The 21,195-nt window shown below is 39.5% G+C and overlaps 1 protein-coding gene and 1 pseudogene across 11 annotated transcripts in view; one reads left to right on the top strand and one right to left on the bottom strand.

Moving 5' to 3' along the window:
• Window positions 1–21,195, top strand: part of magu (SPARC related modular calcium binding-like protein magu) — a 202,282-nt gene that overhangs the window by 123,674 nt on the left and 57,413 nt on the right. The gene's annotated exons all lie outside the window — the stretch shown is intronic.
• On the bottom strand, window positions 11,038–11,987 carry LOC146719416 (uncharacterized; annotated as a pseudogene).

Here is a 21,195-nt window from a genome sequence, read left to right as displayed (position 1 = left end):
GATGTGACAATAATACGGCTCTGTCTATCAAACTATAAATTGTGCCTATTTTACTTTCCTTTGACACAAAGGATGATTAGAAAAATACGATAAATATCTATCTGAATGTATTTTTTATGGAATCAGTCTGTGACAATTTTCTTATTCTCATTAATCATAATCTTTAAATCTAAAAAGTTTATGGATCTATTCTCCTCTATTTCCATCGTGAACTGAATCCTATCATGATATGAATTTAGTTGCTTTATGAAAAATACGGGTAACTCTCAAATAAATAGGCACATTCATATTAACAATCATATAACCGTTAACAAATTCTCAGATATGACGTTCAATCCTGTAGAACAAACTAACGCGAAATGGTTTATTAATTCATCAGACAAAAACATTCCGGAAGTAGTAACAAATTTGTTACAACTTGGAAGCAATTTTAACCAACCAATTAACACAGACAAAAAAACAGTGATCCATGAATTTATTAAAGACATAGAGAGTAATTCTAAGAATATTAATAACCTTATCACAATACGTAACATTGCTATTCCTCAATTTATCTTTTTTCTGAATTATAAGTCAAAGAAAAATCAGCTACAAGATAAATTGGCCTTCATGTGTAAAAAAACAAAAAAATTTTGCAATCAAAATCCCAACATCCTATTCACACGTGCTGATAAAGGTAATGTTGTGGTGACAATGACCAAAGAATTTTACATTAAAAAAGTAGGTTTATTAAAGGATAATAACATATACTAAATGATTAAAAAATAATCTTGCAGCAAAAATTGAAAAAGAACTAAATAACATATTTAAAAAATGGTTAAAAAATGATATCACAAAAAAAAAAGAATATTGCTTCTTACATTTAAGTGACTCTCTTCTTCTATAAAGGCACATGATTTACCTAAAATCCACAAAAAAAATGTACCATTTAGAATAATATAGTATCCTCGGTTAATACGACGTTACACCATTTTGCTTCTTATTTACAAAGAATTATAACAGAGTATCCCACAAGCCAACAGTTGTGTTAGCAATAGTTTTAATTTGTGCAATACATTGATATAACATTAAAAAACAATGAAATTATAGTATCTGTAAAGTTGTAATTCTCGTAAAGAATGATTAATCAAATTAAATTAAATTTTAATTGAAAATGCGAGTTTAATTTATATGCTGATTTCTTAGATGAATAATAATAAGTGCAGCGATTGGGCGGTAACACAATGCACTAGTCAACGCTTGTGGTCACTATAAATTACAATTAATATTATAATAAGCTTAAACGACTTGACTACGACGTAACTAGCAATTTTATTTGATTATTTCACGACGTTTCGACCATTTGGTTGTGGTCCTTTTCAAGTGAAATTTCATCAATTAAACCGAGGTTAACATAACATCACACCGGTGTTATTTGAAATCAAAAGTTAAACGTTAAAAGAGGAACACGTCCCATCGTTATGATGTTAAAAGTTAAAAATCAAAAGAGGAACACGTCCCATCGTTATGATGTTTCGTCAACGACGAGTGTTCCTCTTTTGATTTTTAACTTTTAACATCATAACGATGGGACGTGTTCCTCTTTTAACGTTTAACTTTCGATTTCAAATAACACCGGTGTGATGTTATGTTAACCTCGGTTTAATTGATGAAATTTCACTTGAAAAGGACCACAACCAAATGGTCGAAACGTCGTGAAATAATCAAATAAAATTGCTAGTTACGTCGTAGTCAAGTCGTTTAAGCTTATTTTCACCACTAGCGACAAATATTAATTTTGATTGATATTAATTTTAATTGATCGTAATATTATAATGTTCTTGAAAATTATTCGCGCCACACTTATTTAAAGAAAAAACGTATAATTAGGTTTGTTTTCTGTTCCTGCACTAATGAACTAATGCACATTGGTGCAATAAGTTAGAATGAGACAAGTATATTTTGTTTCACTCTAACTTATTGCACCAGTTAGTACAGAAACAGAAAACAAGCCCATTATAATTGATTTAACATGATAGTGGCAACGAGTCACGACAGTTGTACTTCTAGAGGCGTCTCGACACATACTCATCATATTTCTGATATAATTCGTTGATCCTAAGGATTTCTCCCACTCTAAATGTCGTGAGTGCGTGATTTATATGTGGTTATCGCGTGCTATCCTTCGAAGGATTTCGATTCCTAATATCTCCAACATCCCGCCCACCATTAATAACAATTAATCCTTATGACTTATAATAACAATTAATCCTTATGACTTATAATTAAATTATACTTTAAAAAGCGGGAGCTTACACAATTTATTTATAACTTTTTTGTATGTTCCATTCATTGTTTGCAGTGTCACAATTCGCACCTTGTCATCCTTTCCCTTATGTATTTCGCTTATTCGTCCTAATTTCCACTTTAATGGCGGCGCGTTATTATCTTGAATCATTACGTCGTCAATACTTAAATTTTGTTTGCGAGTCCACTTAGTTCTGCCTTGCAGAGATGTTAAATATTCTTTACTCCATCTTTTCCAGAATGCCTGTGTAATTTTTTAAACGATCTGCCAGCGATCGAGGCGATTGATAGGTATTTCGGTTGTCTTTATGTCAGGGAGAGCAGTTAGAGGACTTCCAATTAAAAAATGCCCTGGTGTAAGAGGTTGCAAGTCCGCGACTGTTGAGGGTAGTTGACAAATCGGGCGTGAGTTTAAACATGTCTCGATTTGAATCAGGACAGTATTTAATTCCTCAAAAGTTAGTAAACTTTTGCCTATGACATGTTTCAGGTGGAATTTACACGATTTCACGCCTTCTTCCCATAATCCTCCCATATGAGGAGACGCGGGTAGAATAAACTTCCATTCAATTTTGTTAGAGATATAAAATTTATCGTTTAATTCTCGCTTTTCCTTCTTAAGCAACTCATACATCTCGCAAATTTCATTTTTCGATCCGACGAAATTTGTCGCATTGTCGTTGTACATACGTTGAGGATAACCTCGGCGTCCGGTAAAGCGTCTAAGAACGGCTAAAGGATGATGAACTAAGATCGCTAACCGTTTCAAGATGTACCGCCTTAGTAATGAAACATATATACAAACAATGCGATGTATGACTTGCTTGTCTTTCTTCCACGGCCTCGATTAAGTAGTGTTGTAATCGGTCCGGAAAAATCTACTCCGGTAACGAAAAATGGTCGACTTGGTGTCTCAATCCGCAAACAGTTGTCCCATGATTTGTGACATTTTTGGCTTATTAGATTAGATATATTTATTGCTGCCCCAATTGGGGATTACAAGGCGCTTTTTTTTTAAAGGAGCGTTCCCAAACCTTTATTCCTTCCTTCCTTTTTCTTTAGCCTAAACTTATACCTAAAACTTAATCTAATTACATTTTTCGCCACGCCTCTCCTTTTCGCCGCCTTTCTCATCTTTTCTCGCATTCTGCCCTACCTACACACACACACACGTCCGCCTTTCCCTAACCTTTCTTATTCTAAATTATCTTAACCTACGCAATCTTACATTCTACTTAGCCTATGTTGGACCTCCGCTTCCGGTTACCGTTATTCTTCCACTCCTGTCCTCTCCCTCCCTCTCTCTCTCTCACACACTCACTCACACACTCTCCCCGTCTCCCTCTCCCCTTATCTCCTACCCTCTCTCATCTCCCTGTCCTCCTTTTTCCTCCTTCTCCTTCTCCCCCCCTTTCCCTCTTGCTTCCTCTAACCTTTTTAACCATATTTCCCCTTCCCCCTCCTCTCCTAATATCTCCTTTACCATTTCCTGCCAGCTCTCTTCCCTTCCCCAATCCATACATTCCTCCCACACATGCTCCCACGTCTCTAACCCTCTCCCACATATCCTGCACTTCCTATCCTCCTCCTTTTCCCAATACCTATTTCCCTTCATTTCATTTCCCAGTCTGTACCTTGCCATCCTCCTCCATCTACCTTCCGCCCACCCTTTCTTCAAATAGCCCGGAATCCCCTCCCCTTTAATCTGTTTGTACCACTTATTATATTCCGATTTTATCATTTTTCCCACCCTCTCCTCCCTCTGTTCCTTTCCTTCCCATTCCTCAACTTCTTCCCATCTGAACTCCCCCTTTTCCCTTCTTTCCTCTATCTCCCTTAATCCCATCCCCTTACCCTCAAAAAATTCCCTTCTTTCTCTCTCCCACCCTGACAATTCCCCTCCTTTTTTTGCCCTTTCTTTAATCTCCCCCAAACATATTCTCGCCAACCATCCTCCCTTACCCTCCTCTAACCTTCTCTCATATCCCCATGCTCTTCTACCCATCCTTGTCCTTATCTTTTCCCTTTGCAATTCCTCCCTTACCATATATCCAGGCGTTCCCCAGTCCACTCCTAACATCCATCTCAGATACCTTTCTTGTATCCTTTCCAATCCCTCTCTCTCTTCCCATCCCCATATCTCCACCCCGTATCCTAAAACCGTCCATATTAACGCATCGAAGAGCCACAACCTCTTCCCCCAGTTATTCCCAAATCTCCTCTTACCTATTCCCCATACCTGTCCCATAATTGCTGCCCCTCTCTTTATTCTGTCCCTTACCTGTCCCTCTTGCCCCCCATTCCTTTGTATCACATATCCTAAATATTTGTACTCCTTTACCTCCTCTAATTTTTTTCCCTTCCAAAACCAACTAGCCTTTTTTAACCTCCCTCCCCCCCTTCTGCATCTCATCACCTTCGACTTCTTCTCATTCAGTTCCAGTCCCTTCCCCTCCAGATATCTCCCTAACCTCTCCATCATACACCTCATCCCCCCCTCATCTTCTGCCAACAGCACCACGTCATCCGCGTACGCTAATGTATAGACCTTGCCCTCTCCTAATCTCACACCCCCCCATCTCCCTTTCTCCATTTCCTCCTCCAAGTCCGCCATCAACATGTTAAACAGAAGCGGGCTCAGTGGGCATCCCTGTCTCACCCCCCTCCCCGTCCAAAACTTCTCCCCCACCTCCTCCCCTATTCTAACCCTGAACCCTATCTCTCCTAGCACTTCCTCGCACCTCCTCACCGTCTCTTCCTTCACCCCCCTCCCTCTTAACGCCGCCATCAACTTCACTCTGTCCACCGAATCAAACGCTGCTCTCAGGTCCACAAACAGTAGAACCATTTGCTTTCCTTTCCTACTTATTTGTCTGTTTATTAAATAATTTAATACATAAATATTGTCCACTGTTCCCATCCCTTTCCTGAACCCCGTTTGATTCGGTGGCAACATCCCTTTTTCCTCTATCTCTCCCCTCAATCTCTCTGCCAACACCGTCGCATATACTTTGTATAAAGACGGTGTCAGAGTTACCCCCCTGTACTCCGAAACCTCCTTTCCCTCACCCCTCTTCAAGATTGGCACCACCAGCCCCTCACTCCACTCCCTTATCCACCCCTCCCCCTTCCATATCTTATTGCACAACTCCCATACCCACTTCTCTATTCCCTCTCCTCCAAATTTCCACACTTCTCCCGGAATCCCGTCCCATTTTTGGCTTATTTCGACAACAAATTATACACCTATGTGTAACTCTCCTTGCGATACTTTTTCCCTTTAGCGGTCAATAATTCTCTCGGATTGAATACAGTAATGCTTAAGGACCGATATGTAATAATATACTGTGTTCTCTTTCAAATAGTTGCGTAAACCTGCTATCCGATGGTAAAATTATAGGATGTTTGTTTTCAAAAGCTAAATTCGAGTTTTGAATTCTGCCGCCTATCCTAAAGAGTCCCTTTTCATCCATGAAGGGATTAAGTGTTAGTAATTTGCTGCTAACTCGAGTTTGCCAGTTCGTAATTTTGCTATTACTTCTGAAATTCCTGCACCGTCAAAATTAACAACCGATGCGCGTAACTTACTTCTACATTTGACAAGCCTTCGTAATTTCGTTCATCGAAACTTGATTTGACATTGGTTTTGAACCGAATGATCCACGCGATAATTCTCTCGATTCTTGATAGCAAAGAGTGATAATTTAATAATGATTCTATAATGTGGCCTTCCTTGACAAAACTCGCAAAAACTCGTTTTTTTGCCTTCTGTTTGTTTTGAATGATTCTCTTGTCTTCTTCGATGGGAGCCGGTTGCCAACCGCGCTATCTCGCAGTCTCCAAAACGCGACAACCAAGCCAAATCCTCCCACCAACTTTTATTTTGTTTTAAATTTTCCAAAGTAGTGCCCCTCGATATCAAATCCGCCGGGTTTTCACTTCCCCGTCTACGTAATACCAATGCTTCAATGGGAGGATAGACTGTATCTCGGTTACTCGATCCCTCCTAATCTCGTCATACTCACAAGTAACACTACCCAATTGATACTCACCGATTTGAATTAAACTTAACATACTTATTAAACACCGAAGATATTAAATATGTGTTTTTTGTTTCGGCTAAATACGCTTTTTAGGAGTAGAAAACACCCCTCAACTCCTGGAGATGGAAATCGTTATAACTAATTATATTTCTGAAATGATACATTTTCTGAAAAAAGTGCTTAGGACTAAAGTTGTAGAGTTCAAAGTGATGCACTTGATAGCGATCTTGAAGTCGACCTTGAGGTCGAATTTCAAGGTCATTTGAAAATTATTTTATGTTTTTCAAAGAGAGTAGTTTACTTTTCATCCCGAGAATCAATAGAGCGTAACATTTTACATTCAGAACGTTGGTGATGTGAAAATGATGGTTGAAGATATATTCGAACGAAATTCACGAGCAAGATAACTCATAGCAAATAAGTGATCAAGAAGTAATTTTGGAAAATGCTTGCTCAACGACAGTCGGGAAAATAATAATTGATCATATGTCCGAATGAAATCCTAATACAAAATAAAGAGTAAAAGGTATTGTGGAAAACTCCAGAGTAACAATAAAAATTTTAAAAAATTTGAAAATTTCTAATATAGCATGAAGGTAATGTTTAACTTACAATTAGAGTGACAGTTTATGTTTTCTGTTCTTTACTTATATTTTAAAGTTACTTAACAAACTTTTTTCTCCTTATTTTTTCTATAAATTTGCGCCTATTTTCCCATTATGTCAGGTTTTTTCTTTTTTTAGGAAAATAACGCAACAAATCAATTCTGAAGACAGATTTAGAGTTAACGCATAAAATTACTGATTATAGATACAGGATTATAGATACCTTATATTTAAGTCTTATACCAAAAATACTTGTGCTAAATCTTTATATGCTTATCAATTAAGCGGGGTCTACAATGGCAGCAGGAGTACAGAGTACAAGAGTAAGCAGTAAGCAGTACGAAATGGGATTCGCTCATTTTGTCGGGAGTAACAGAATGAACTAATCCCATTTCGTACTGCTCACTGCTTACTCTGTACTCCTGCTGCCATTGTAGATTCCGCTTAATGACTGAGTAGAAAGAAAAATTTAAGGAAATTGAGGAGAAAGTTAATAATATAGAGGGGTATATTGAAGAAAAAGAGGAGAAAGATAGGTTAAGAAAAGAGGAAGAAGAAAAATGGAGGTTAGAAGGGGGAAGGGAAAGTACAGAGGATGAAGATGGGAGGAGCGAAGGAAGTAATAATAGAAGCAGAAATAGAAGTATTATTAGCAAAGGAAGTAATAATAGAAATAGGAGGGTAGAAGTATTATTAGCAAGGGAAGTATAGGAGATTTTTCACTAAGAAGTGGGGCTAGTGAGTTTTTAAATGATAGAGAGATAGATAAGTTGAGAAGGATAATAGCTACTAAAGAAAAAGAGGAAAGAAAGGATAATATAGTAGTAAAGGGAATAACAACAGAAGAATTCAAAGGGATGGATTAAGAAATTCTTGAATGAGAAATTAAGTATTAATGTAAAAGTAAAAGGCTATTGGGAAAAGAAAGGAATTTATGCAGTCAAAATGGATAATTGGGAGGATAAAACAAAGGAAAACATGAGGAACAAATATATATAAGTCCCTAAAGGTCACCTAGATCTAAAAGTTTCTTTGCGACACCCCGCTGTGCTTGAGGATTATCCCTGTAAACCTAATCCGGCGTTTTTCGCCAGATTGCACAGGTTGTTTATCCTTTGATTATATAGCTCATCTGGTTCCATGAATGTGGACCCTAGATGTCTATATCTTTTCCAGACAAGGGCTGGACAGCGGCACAGTAAGTGTATGTTCTCCCTGTCCTTCCTGTCTTCGCCACATAGTCGGCATGTGTTTAGCGCAACTAGTTTTAAGTTGAACATGTAAGCCCGGAGGGCCTGTGAGAAGACCGAGTGCAAGTCTCAGTTTCCCCCCAGTGAGAGTCAATGGCTCTTTTGTTCTGCTAGGTGAGGATTGATTAATCGGGATCTTAGCTTGTCTGCATCCTCGTGCGCCCCCTTCCCTTCTCCCAGGAGGCCCGATGTTTGCTTCGGAGCTGTTCCCTGATAACATTTTTGCCCAAGGCAAAGGGGACTCCAACAATTTGTTCGGTTGGTTCCTCAAGGGTACCCGTCTTCGTCCGTCTGCCATTTCATTGCCTTGTATGCCACTATGACCTGGTACCCACATCAAGGTAACCTTGTTGTTTTCCCCAAATCTGTTCAATGCTTGCATGCAGTCCCAAACCAGGGAAGATTCCGTGGAAAGCTTTGCAAGAGCACCTAGGGCTGCTTGACTACCAGAACATATTATGTTCTTGTTGTCTGCTCTGGCAGTAATTTGTATGTTTGTACATTCCAGGATTGCTAAGACCTTAGCTTGAAAGACCGTGGCCAGCTTACCCATAGAGATGCTGATTTTGTTTTCCAACTCAATTTGGGGTCAATGTAGACACCCAAATATTTTATTGAGGAAGCGAATTGAATCTCTTTATTCCAGAACAATAAAGCGCCAATATGTTCTGGTTTGTATTTCTTGGTGAAAATCATAGCCTAGGTCTTGTCCGGGTTTACCGTCAGACCTTTCGCTTTACACCAGTTTTGAACAATCCTCAGTGCTTTGTTCATTAGCTCCTTGAGGATGAAAAGAAAGCCACCTCTCAGTACAATGGCCACATCATCAGCGTAACCATACACCCAGAGGCTGGTTTTTTGTAGTTTAACTAGGAGATCGTCCACCACAAGGCACCGCAGGAGCGGAGATAGAATTCCACCCTGCGGACAACCCCTTGTGGGAAAACCTCTTATAGTCGAATCTCCCTGCCTGACAGTTAGAAGTCTACCTGCCAGCATACTGAGAGTCTAATCAATGATAGCGACCGGTATGTCATGGTCAGCCATAGCCCCCATGATTGCCAGATATGAGGTGTTATCAAAGGCACCTTCGATATCCAGAAATACACTCAGCGCATATCCTTAGACCGTTAATTGAGATTCAATACTACTATGAAGAAATGTAGGGAAGTATCCGTGGATCTGCCCTCTCTGTAAGCATATTGTCCTGAGGATAGGGGCTTAGAGATTAAAGGTCCTGTTTTTAAGAAATCCTCAACCAGTCTCTCCAGTGTTTTTAACACAAAGGAGATGAGGTTGATGGGTCTGAAATTTTTGGCCGTTATGTGTCCATTTCTGCCTACCTTGAGAATAAAGCACACCTAGTGCCGCTCCAAGCTGGTGGAATATGTCTAAAAGCTATACTTGCTCTGAAGATTTTAGTAAGGGGGCCTAGAGGATCCAACTCTTGTTGAAGTAAGGTAGGAAAGATTCCATCCGGACCTGGTGCCTTATAAGGCTTGAAAGAATGGATGGCCCTCTCAATTCCTTTCGGGTATACTACTTTCGCAATCAACGCCCATTCCTTAGGTTTGTAGCCATCCCGGGGTCTGGACTCTTTGGGAGAGGGGTGTTGAAATGACAGGAGTTGAAATCCTGGAAAGTGAGTTTCCATCAGGAGAGTTAATGATTCGGTTGGGTTCTCTGTATAGAGCCCATTAGGGCGTTTTAGACATCCCATGAAAGAGTGACTATCCGAATGTAATATTCTATTAAATCTGGATATCTCCGGGAGGCTTTCAATACTTTCACAGAAGAGTCTCCAGCTTTGTCATTTAGTTGCTGTTATAGCTTTGCTGTATGGCCGTTGGGAGTTCTGTACGTTTTCCAACAGGATGCAGAGCCAGATTTCTTTGCCTTACTGAAGAGTTTCCTAGTCCTCAGCCTGAGCTTCGAGAGCTCCTTGTTCCACTAGGGAACTTTGGAAGTGGACTGGCTCCTCCTCAATGGGCAGTTTGCTTCATAGGCGTCTAGTATGACTTCCTTCATAAAAAGTGCCGCCATATCCAGATCGCCCTTATTGTTAAAGTTGGTTGGGACTGACTTAAAGTTGGCTAACAAAGCCGCCCTGTATCCGTTCCAATCAGTCTTTCTTGGGTTACGTACCCATGTGTCCGTGATGTGACATAGAGTTAGGCAGATCTGTCTGTGATCAGATCCGGAGGGCTCATTAGAGATCCTCCAGTCCGCAACCAGTTCAGCCATCCTCCTTGTACATAGCATGATGTCGATTACCTGTCTTCTGGAGTCCTGGAAGGTAAATTCTGTACCTCTGTTAAGTAAAATGAGGCCAGTACTCATAATGAAATTGTGTAGACTCTCTCCCCTGGAATTGACATCTGAGCTTCCCCATCCAACATGGTGGGAATTAGCATCGCATCCGAGAAGTAAATTCAGTCCACACCTTTCAGCATAGTCAATCACATTTCTGAATTCCGCTTGCGGTGGTGGATTCTCGGAGTCGTAGGGCATGTATGCTGAACCCAATAGTACATCCAGGGATTCCCCCGTCAGCAGGTTGAGCTTAGTCCGGACAACCGTGAAGTCCTCGCAGCTGAGCTGTGGCATAAAAGTTGCAGTTAGCCCTTTTGTAGGTATGCAAGTTCTAGTTTTACGGTTTGAGTTGGTGTAGCACATCATGCCACACCCGCTCAAACCTTTAATAGCGCCATTCAGGAGCCAAGGCTTCTGACTTAGTGCAATGCCTATCTACATCGCAGCCATGCTTCTGGCTAGTATCGCCGAGGCGCCTTTGCTGTGATGCAAATTAATCTGGGTAACAGAAACCCCTAGCCCGACCATATTGGGTCTAGTCTAGTCGTTGGTTCCTGCGACAGCAGGGTCCTCTTCGTGTCTCTTGGCAAGCAACTTTACAGTTGCTCGAGTAGATCCACAGAAAGACCTGTATCTGCAGGCCTTTAAGGCCTCCAGCGATTCCGCGGCCACAAGGCAGGCAAAGTGGGTACTCGAAGCACCTTCTTTCAGTCCCACCCGAGACCACCCAATCTTCTGGAGCCAGGCCCGCGTTCTGTTTGTCAAGGAGCTCGATTGCTTCTTTGACAGAGAGGTCCGGTTCCTCAACGTGCACCACCACCCGATGTCGCTTAGGCAGCTCATCGGCCGGCAGCACTCGAAGAGGTACGTTTCCTAAACTCAGGTAGGCCGACAGGCTTTTCAGCCAGTCCGATTCCTCGTTTGCGCACGCGAACACAAGTGCTCCGTCCCTAACCCAGGAGTCGGTAAAGGTGGGGGCCCTAGTGCCTTTCTGGACCTCAATTATGCGACCCCTGATCAGCTTTCTAACGCCCGCCACTCCACCGTCCCCCAGTTTCTTGTCAGGGTAGTCATCTGTGACGACGGTTAACCTGATTATTCCTTTTGCAGCCTGGACAAAGGTCCTCTGATCATTGACCCGGGGCCTCTTGTCAGGCTGCCTATTTGAGGGGATGGGAGTGCTCGTGGGCTCCGGCCTAGAACGTTTTTTTGCCCTGACCTGCCCCGGCTCCCCCCCCCCCTTTTACCTCAGTGTCAGAAACAGTCTCAGGGGGAGTTCTATTGGTCACAGTGACCACCCCCTCCGCCTGGATCTGCTTCTGCTTTTTAAAGCGTCGTCTGGCGGCGCTGCTATATCTCACGCGGGTTTTTAGGGGAGCCCCAGAGGAGCTCGCCCCCGCTTCAGAAGATTCCTCCGGTCGTTCGCTTCCTAAGGAAGTCACGTCCTGAAGGACTTTGTTTATGTTAAAATTTGATTCAGTCGTGTCCATTTTGATCTTACGAGTGATGCGGAAAAGCGGTCTCACCCGGTTAGAGCCGCACTACCGGGACTTGGCTGCCTACTCCCAGATTTCGCCCGGTTTCCGGGAGGCACCGTTCAAGACGCAGCGTCCCTTGCGCCATGCAGCTCTCGGCACTGTCGCTTACACCTTAACTTGGGGGGTCCCTCTTCGCCGGTTGCACCCGTTTACGCCCCAAGGAGTGTACCCGGCTGCGACCTTAAGCCCCACCACCACGCCAAGATGGAAACCCATTTGGGGGGATCAGAGTACATAGATATGAAAAAAAAATAATGGAAATGACAGAGGAATAGTGGGTTAAAGTGTTTTGGGAGAAGAAAAAAGAGTTGAATTAGAATGATTTTATAATAGAAATGGTTGGAGCAATGCTATGATGGAAGAAATGTCAGAATCAGCTGAGAATTTTGAAGAGAACATAAGAGAAAGAGAGAAAGATGTGCAAGAACCAATGAAAGATAGTAAAATTAGGGAGGCTAAATATAACAAAAGATATAAAGATATAGAGGTAGTAATTGGTAACCCGAAATACCTTGAAGTAAATTATATGAGCAATATTAAAAATAATTATGGGATAAAAGCGCTGGCAAAATTAAGATGCGGAAATATGGAGAAAGCTAACAAGTATTAGAAGGATGAGGAGAGCAGAAGATGTCAATTTTGTAGGAATGGATGGGATTAGTTTAGAACACTTTATTAAAAATTGTGAAATAGCTAGGGACTGGTTTGTGAAATTAGGAGAGAATGAGGAAAGTAGGTTTAATAATATATGCAATGATGAGATAGATAGCATAAAAGATGATGTAATATATAAGTTGTGGAAAGAAAAAGAAAAGATTATAAAAGAAAGAAAAAAGAAAAATATGATCCTCAGAGAAAATTTTGATGAATTTGGTTAATCTTTATTAATCTTTATTAAAAAAAAAAAAAAAAAAAAAAAAGATAGTATGCGCAAAAATATAAGTAAAAGAATATATAGTTTTATATATGTATGTAAGTTAATTAATTTAAGAGTTTATTTTAATATTCTGATATTGTAATGTTTTAATGTATTTTAATGTGTTAATATTTTAATGTTCTAATGTTGTAATGCGGTAATATAGTAATATAGTAATATTTTTAATGTTTTAATATTTTAATTTTTTTATATTTTGATATTTTAATATTGATATTAATAGGGTTAATAGTGATAGAGGGTAGAATATGAATGTGTATATAGGGTAGAATATGAATGTATAATTGCAAGATCAATTGATATGTTATGTTCAAAACGCATAATAGAATATTATACGCGAATAGAATATTCCAGATTATTCTAGACAGGTCGATATTGAAATTCACAACAAATAGTTTCATCGTTTTTCTATGTTTTGTAAAGAAAAAAACCGCGTCATAAATCAATCTGTCATTAAAAAACCTATCAAAAATATAAACAATTAACAGTATCGTAACCGTTCCGCCGAATTATTATATTACAACGAGCATGCGCGGCTTCTCATGGGCGCCTCAATTCACCAATAATTACCGCGATCGCCCGCTCGCGCATGCTTTCTTCCAGCCTTCGTTTCGTCAATTATAACAGCGGCCAATTACGAGTAATGCGCTCAGGTCACCTCGCGCAATATTCAAAATACTCGAAATTATTGGCGCTTCACGCGAGAGTGGGCTCCGTCCTGAAAACTATAAAGGAGGAGCTCACACCCGGCTTGTCAGCCTTATCGCATTCCGCCGAGAACCGCATAACGCAAATCCGCTAAATAGTTAAACCGCAAAATTCGTTGACGACCGCCGCTTATTCCATACTCTGATTTTCGATTACGTTTTCTGTAAAATAATTAACGTTTGTAATAAGTATTGTTCAAGTGTATTTTGTCATTACGTGTGTGTTGAAAATTAAATTCTTTTATACAAAAAGTGACTTATCCTTTTGTGTCGCGCGATCTTCTCTCACGCAGCGCGTTCGTGAACATGGTATAATACTTTATAAATTTGTAATTTTGTAAATTAGTGCAGTTTTATGGATTATGTTTATTTGAATGGCTGGGAGAGAATGCTTTATAATAATTTAGAAATAAATATAAAGGAAGTAATGCAATATAAAGTAAAGAAACCAAAAACCAATAAGCATTAGATAAAAATATAAAGTAAATGTTTGGATGGAGGATATGTGTGATGTAGAGATTTTATTTGTAAACCAAGTTCCACTTCTTGACATATATGTGTTGAAGTTAATAAACTAATTAACTATTTTTCAGTGTTTAATAAGTATGTTAAGTTTCATTCAAATCGGTGAGTATCGGGTAGTGTTGTCAGCTACACCATTTTCTTTAGATCTTAGAATGTCGAGCACCTGTTCTGCCAAGTAAATCATTTTTGGTTTTTGCTCTACATAAAAACGTGGCAAATGTAAGAGGCTACCGCTACCGCAATGGCCGGCACTTTTCTGATGGTGAATTTGCTTTGTGACTAATTTGTGATGCAACAGAAACTTTCGATCATAGAACAAAGTCTTTGTATCCTCTTTGAGCGTTGCTAAACTAAGCTTACCTTGAGTAACTTTATCATGCGAGCTCTTCCCACTCTTTCTAAGAAGCAATAGTGCATGATTGTCAGTTGCATCGAGATAAATGTTTTTTGACGCGATGGATCGCCGGCGATCGATGCCAGTACTGTTGTCGAATCGCTCCATACATGTACTTCATAAAACACGATCTTGAGTGCTCTCCTTACGTTTTGAACTAATCTGACTAGAACAATGGTGCCGCACAATTCGAGCCTTGGTAACGTGATAATTTTGCTCTTGACTGGCGCCACTCGTGATTTTGCACAGATTAAAGATAAACTCAAATTATTGTCTTTATTGATTGCTTGCAACTAAATGCAAGCTCCGTATGCCTTTAATGAGGCATTACAAAATGCGTGAAGATTGAAACGCACTGCATTGGGGCTCCGAATAATTTTACGCGGGACTCGAATCGCGCCGGCACCCCGTAATACGCATCCCATACTCGACGGAGATTCTCAGTTAACGGTTCGTCCCATCCGAGATTTGATATCCACATTTCTTGCATAATTAATTTAGCTCGAACTATAATAGGACCGATCAATCCAAGTGGGTGAAATAGTTTAGAAATCGTTGACAAAACTTCACGTTTCGTTGAAACCGAATCGACCATAAAATCAATGAAAAATTGAAAAATGTCCCTTTTTGGACACCAATTTAACCCCAGCGTCTTTATCGTACTCGCCATGATTGCTAACGCGAAAGGTTCTTCTGTCTAATTAATCGCTTGCAATTTTTCTCTCACTCGCTTGCCACTCGTACGCCATTTATGCGCTTTGAATCCGCCTCTGTCTAACAATAATTCTAACTGCGAAATTAAATTCGTTGCTTTGTTTTTGCAATTAACCCTAGTAACGATATCATCGACGTACAAGTCATTTAATAACATCTTTGATGCTTCGCCGAATTCGCTAGACCCCTCCTCCGCCAATTGTCGCACGCAATGAATGACTAAGAAAGGAGCGCATGCCTGATCGTATGTCACGGTGTTCAATTTATATTCGGTTATTGGATCGCTTGGAGAAAATTGCCATAATATTCTTTGATAATCGGCTGGATGTATTAATATTTGTCTATACATTTTTTGAAGATCTGCAGTGATAACTATAGCTGGTAGACGAAAACGTATCACAATATCAATTATATTATCTTGTAAATTTGCTCCTATTAACAATATATCATTAAGAGAAAGACCGGAAGTGGTTCTTGCCGACACGTCAAATACGACTCGCAATTTTGTTGTTAAACTTGATTCGCGAATCACGCCGTGATGTGGTAAATATGTCGGATTTGATGCTTCATCGTTCTCCTCAACCGCAGACATATGATTCAAATCAATATACTCGCGCATAAATTCAATGTATTGATTACGAAATTTTGAATGTCCTTGAAGTTTATGTTTGAAATGATTGAATTGTTTCAGGGCGATATCCCTCGATCGACCCAATTGATTCTTATTTTCCCGAAAAAAATCGAACGACAAATCGTCCGGAAACCGTGTCTCGACTAGTAGTATTTACAAACTGATTCTCGCAGCATTGTTCTTTGATAATCGCGTGTTCATCGATAGATAAGTGCTGCGTCAATAGACATGTATGATTGCTAGAAAATTGACGATCAGTCGCTCGACTGACAATTAAGTGTTGCGGTACCGAACCTGCTATAATCCACCCGAATTTCGTATTTTGCAACGCAAGTAAATCGTCGCCTAGTTCAATTTTACCATTATTCAACAATTGAAAAGAGAATTCGCTATCAATGAGTACATCAATATGACCAGGATTAAAATAAAATGAATCTGCTAATTTTAAATTTTCGGAAATTTTGAATTGCAACTCAGATACTTCTACTATAAATAAAGGCAATTTTTTCGTGATTTTCGGAACGACTAAACAATAAGAATTTAATTCAAACCCCGATGTCCGCGATTTTAATGAAACCTTGATTTATGCCGCAACTCATGCCGTTTAATCCGCTTAAAATTTCTCGATTGTTTTCTAATTTTTAATTTAATTGTTTGCATGTTATCGCTGTAATAAAATTAAGTTTGCTAGCACAATCCAATAATACTTGTAATTAAGACTCGCCAATATTTGTTTTTACATTTACGATAGCCGTTGCCATCAAGACTCGCTTACGCTCGCAGTCGACTTGGATATGATGGCTGGATGATTCGATGTCGCTGGTTGCCGCTCCTCTCACGGCGTCCGTCACTGAACAGAGTGTCATGCCAATGGATACTTCCACTGGATTCTCTGTCGGACTCCTTGGCTGCCTTGTAGGCGGATTTCGTGTTTGTCCTTTCATATGACACAGCGTGTTATGTCGCTTACCGCACTTCTTATAAGAGCCATATCTGCAAGATCTCAAAAAATGATCTAATCTAAAACAATTGAGACATAATTTTAATAATTTTATTTCTTTAATTCTGTCCTCGACAGCCAAACCCAAAAAGTTTTTGCAAGAGTAAATCAAGTATTGTCCTTGACATAAGTAACATTTCTTGTCTTGAGTTGTTGTAGCTAGTATCGCCCTGCTTCGTGATTTTGTAGTCGAAACTCGCTGCTTAGTTGACGATTTCTTCTCGCCGACATTGCTCCTCACTCCGTTGCCACTCGTAACCGACCGCTGCAACAGCTGATTCTGTCAATGCAAAAACTCCATCATGGTAGTCATCGTGACGTCTTCCTTACTCTCGATATGTTCCTCCCATCGCCTTCTAGTAGCGCTATCCAAATTCTTCTTGATGATATATATAATTAAATCTCCCCACGATTCCGTGAGGAGCTTCATTGCTTGTAGCACTCTTAAATGCATCTGAGTATTTACGAGTTCCTGAATCGCGCTTGCGGATTCTTATTAAATGTTGTTTAATTTTCGGCAACTCGTCCATTAAGCATTGTATGTGTCGTCTTTTTATTCCTCTTTTATCATCGTACCTTCTTTTTAATAATTCCCAGGCGATGACGTAATTGTCTTCGGAAATGTCAATTGCCTCGATTATTTTTGCCGCTGGACCGCTCAGAAATCCGACTAAATACTAATGTTTCTACACACTAGATAGTTCGCTATCATGAATCAGAGTTTTGAAAGTGTCCGAATATCTTTTCCACTCTTCCACATTTCCATCAAATGTCGGCAGCTTGATCAAGAATGGCAGTTTTATTTGAGCCTCTCGTACGGCCGTGCTCGACCGCGTGCTCAATCTCTTCAATAGTTGACATTGTTGTTCCATTGTTCTAACTAACGTATCATTGTCATTACGCTCAGTTAATTTCTGTATTAAAATTACCTACTGCTCTAGAAATTGCATCATTGATGCATTATTTGTCACACTGCTTGCGCTGCTGCTGGACGTTTCAGCTGGCGGTGGTTTACATTTTTCCAATAATTGTAATAATTCTGTCTTTATGGTGTATTAATGCTCGTCGAACTCAGAGTCCTCTCTTTCGTTGAATCGGGCTGGTCGTCCAGTATAAAAAGTTGCTGTGATATAGTTTGAGATTTAGTATGTATGTTCTCAATTGCTTGAAGCTAGTTGTGACTTCCTCTGGTAACACGTTAACATCCTTCTGGACTTTATTGATGAAATTTTTAATATTATAGTAGACTCCGGATAACTTGCCCCCCCCCCCCCCCGCGAACTTTCCGTTTAAGCTACCTCTCCTCCACACATACGCTCACTAACATTAATATCGTGTCCCTACTATCTGTATGGAAAGTTGCGCCACTCGCGTCGCACCGGCGCAGCGGTGGCGCTTGTACAGTGCGCATGTACATAACGCGCCTGCGCCAGCAGAACAGAAGCCGAGAAGAGGTGGTACTCGATTACTTTCCATTTCTAAGAATTTTTCACTCCTACAGGCCCGAAGTCGGAAAGTTATCCGGAGTCTACTGCAGTTAATTTTCCTTTTAGATGACTCTGCGCAGAATTTCGATACTCATGTTGCTTCTTATTTTGATTGTACTTAATAACTCTCACTTTACTGTGTCTATGTTCTGCCGAAATTTTAGAGTAAACAATGGATACAAACACGACAGTCACGCGTCGCGATCACGTGAGCAAATAATGATACGAAAGGTCGACTGATTATATAAACTAACGTTGATAATTCGAACGTTCTAGAATGTTCTCAAAGTAATGATTGTCTATTGTTTTAAGTTATTATAATTAATTAAATTATTGTCATTAATCATTGTTTATTAGACTAACGCGCGTCTATCATTACACTTATTTATTTGCAACGATCACCTACGCCAATACGCGCACATCCGGCTCGAAGGACCACTTTGTAAAGTTGTAATTCTCGCAAAGGATGGTTAATCAAATTAAATTAAATTTTACTTGAAAATGCGAGTTTAATTTATATGCTGATTTCTTAAATGAACAATAATAAGTGTAGCGATTGGGCGGTAACGCAATGTACTACGAGTAGTCAACGCGCGTGGTCACTAAATTACAATTAATATTATAATGTTCTTGAAAATTATTTGCGTCACACTTATTTAAAGAAAAAACGTATACGAGGGTGATCAAAAAGTAAGGTGACTTTTTGAATTTTGCGCGCTCTGTACACTCTAATGTCAAAATGTTTGTTTGGTTGTGTTGGTACACTCGTCACGATCATATGTTCACAGTGTTGACTATATAGCATGTGTTGTTTTTATGTGAGAGGCATAAAGGTTAGACTCGTGTTTGCGTGCTCGGCGATTTTTTGCTGTTGAAAATAATGGAGCAGAGAGTTTGTATTAATTTTTGTGTAAAAAATGGTATTAAGTGTTCAAAAACTCTTGAAATGTTGACAGTGGCGTACGGTGAGTCAACTTTGAGCAAAAAAATGTTTATAAATGGTATAAGTTATTCCAAGAGGGCCGAGAAAATGTTAACGATGAACCTCGCTCTGGACGCCCCAGCACGTCAAAAACCGACGAAAATGTTCAGGAAGTGAAAGAAATTGTGTTGAAAAATCGTCGAATCACGATTAGAGAAATAGCTGATAATCTTAACATATCGTTTGGCTCATGCCAATCAATTTTAACGGATGTTTTGGGTATGACACGTGTGTCAGCAAAATTCACCTGCGCACACGTCGTTACTAGTGAGTAGTTTTTTGGCCAAAAACAATACTATCATTATGCCTCAGCCACCGTATTTACCAGACTTGGCCCCTTGCGACTTTTTCCTCTTCCCCAAATTGAAAAGGCCTATGAAAGGACGACGATTTGCGACGATTGAGGAGATTAAGGCTGCATCGCTGGAGGAGCTCAAGGCAATACCCAAAAGTGTATTTCAGAAATGTTTTGACGACTGGAAAAAGGGCTGGCACAAGTGCATTGTATCAGAGGAGGATTATTTTGAAGGGGATAACATAATTTTGGATGAATAAATGCATATTTTTTTATAAAAATAAAAAGTCACCTTACTTTTTGATCACACCTCGTATAATTATAATTGATTTAACACGATAGCGGCAACGAATCACGGCAGTTGTACTTCTAGAGGCGTCTCGACACATACTCATCGTCTTTCCGATATAATTCGTTGGCCCTAAAGAATTTCTTCCATTCTATATGCCGTGAGCGCGTGATTTACAGGTGGTTATTGCGTACTATCCTACGAAGGATTTCGATTCCTAATATATAATCCAATAGTATGATTGGACATAATATCGCTATTTACAAACGTTCCACTGAATTTTGCAATAGACAGTATCAACAATAGATGGCATTATATTGAAAATAACACGAAAATATCTAAAGATGGCTTTATTAATGCAATTAAATTTATCCTAACTTCTACGTTTTTTACATTCAACAACATTAATTACAAACAAATTTATGGCACGCCTATGGGATCTCTATTATCTCCAGTTGTTGCTGATTTAGTCATGCAAGATTTAGAAACGTCGATTCTTAACACCTTGAATATTAATGTACTATTTTCTTATCGATACGTTGATGACATTTGATTTGATTTACTTGGACATGGCCAAGATTTAAATTTCTCTCGTATTTATTTCTTTAAGGGGGAACAGGGGATGTATGGAATTAAATCTCTTGTAGAGATTATTCCAATTTTAAATCTTGGCCGTGTCCAAGTAAAAATTTAATGCCTTGTGCACAGGTTTTAATTCTAACAAAAAAATTTAGTTTCGTTGGGATAACGCACTGTCATCCGCGATGTGGCTCTTATTGTCTGTTTAACACTCAATTTATATTTATATTTATATTACAGAGCCTTGTTAAATTCTTAACAGGAGAATAAAATATCTTATTTTTAATAAACTAAATACAATAGACAATAATAAGAATATTAGGTCGGCTCTTTTAATTTAAAACACGATATACACCTTCTTCTCGGCCACATAGCCAAACGCGATGTTATTGCGAAAATTAAATAATCTGAGAATCTGTATCCTATGGTTGGGATCTCAAGAATTCTCCTTATTCCTCTTTTAACTTCCCCTGTAAAGAAATAGGCGAGAAAAATATTGGTCCGAAAGTTGGCTAAAATCGAGAATCGAACCCGAGACCTTCCGCTTGCCGAGCGAATGTTCTTCCAAATGAGCTATTCAGACACTCACGAAACAATACTTTTCTCAATGCTTTCACCCCCCC

This window comes from Nylanderia fulva, unplaced genomic scaffold, assembly GCF_048542155.1.
Source record: "Nylanderia fulva isolate GAGA-0341 unplaced genomic scaffold, ASM4854215v1 Scaffold99, whole genome shotgun sequence".
NCBI classification, from domain to species: domain Eukaryota; kingdom Metazoa; phylum Arthropoda; class Insecta; order Hymenoptera; family Formicidae; genus Nylanderia; species Nylanderia fulva.
The sequence above is the reverse complement of the archived record's forward strand: the minus strand, read 5'-3'. Positions and strand labels throughout refer to the sequence as shown.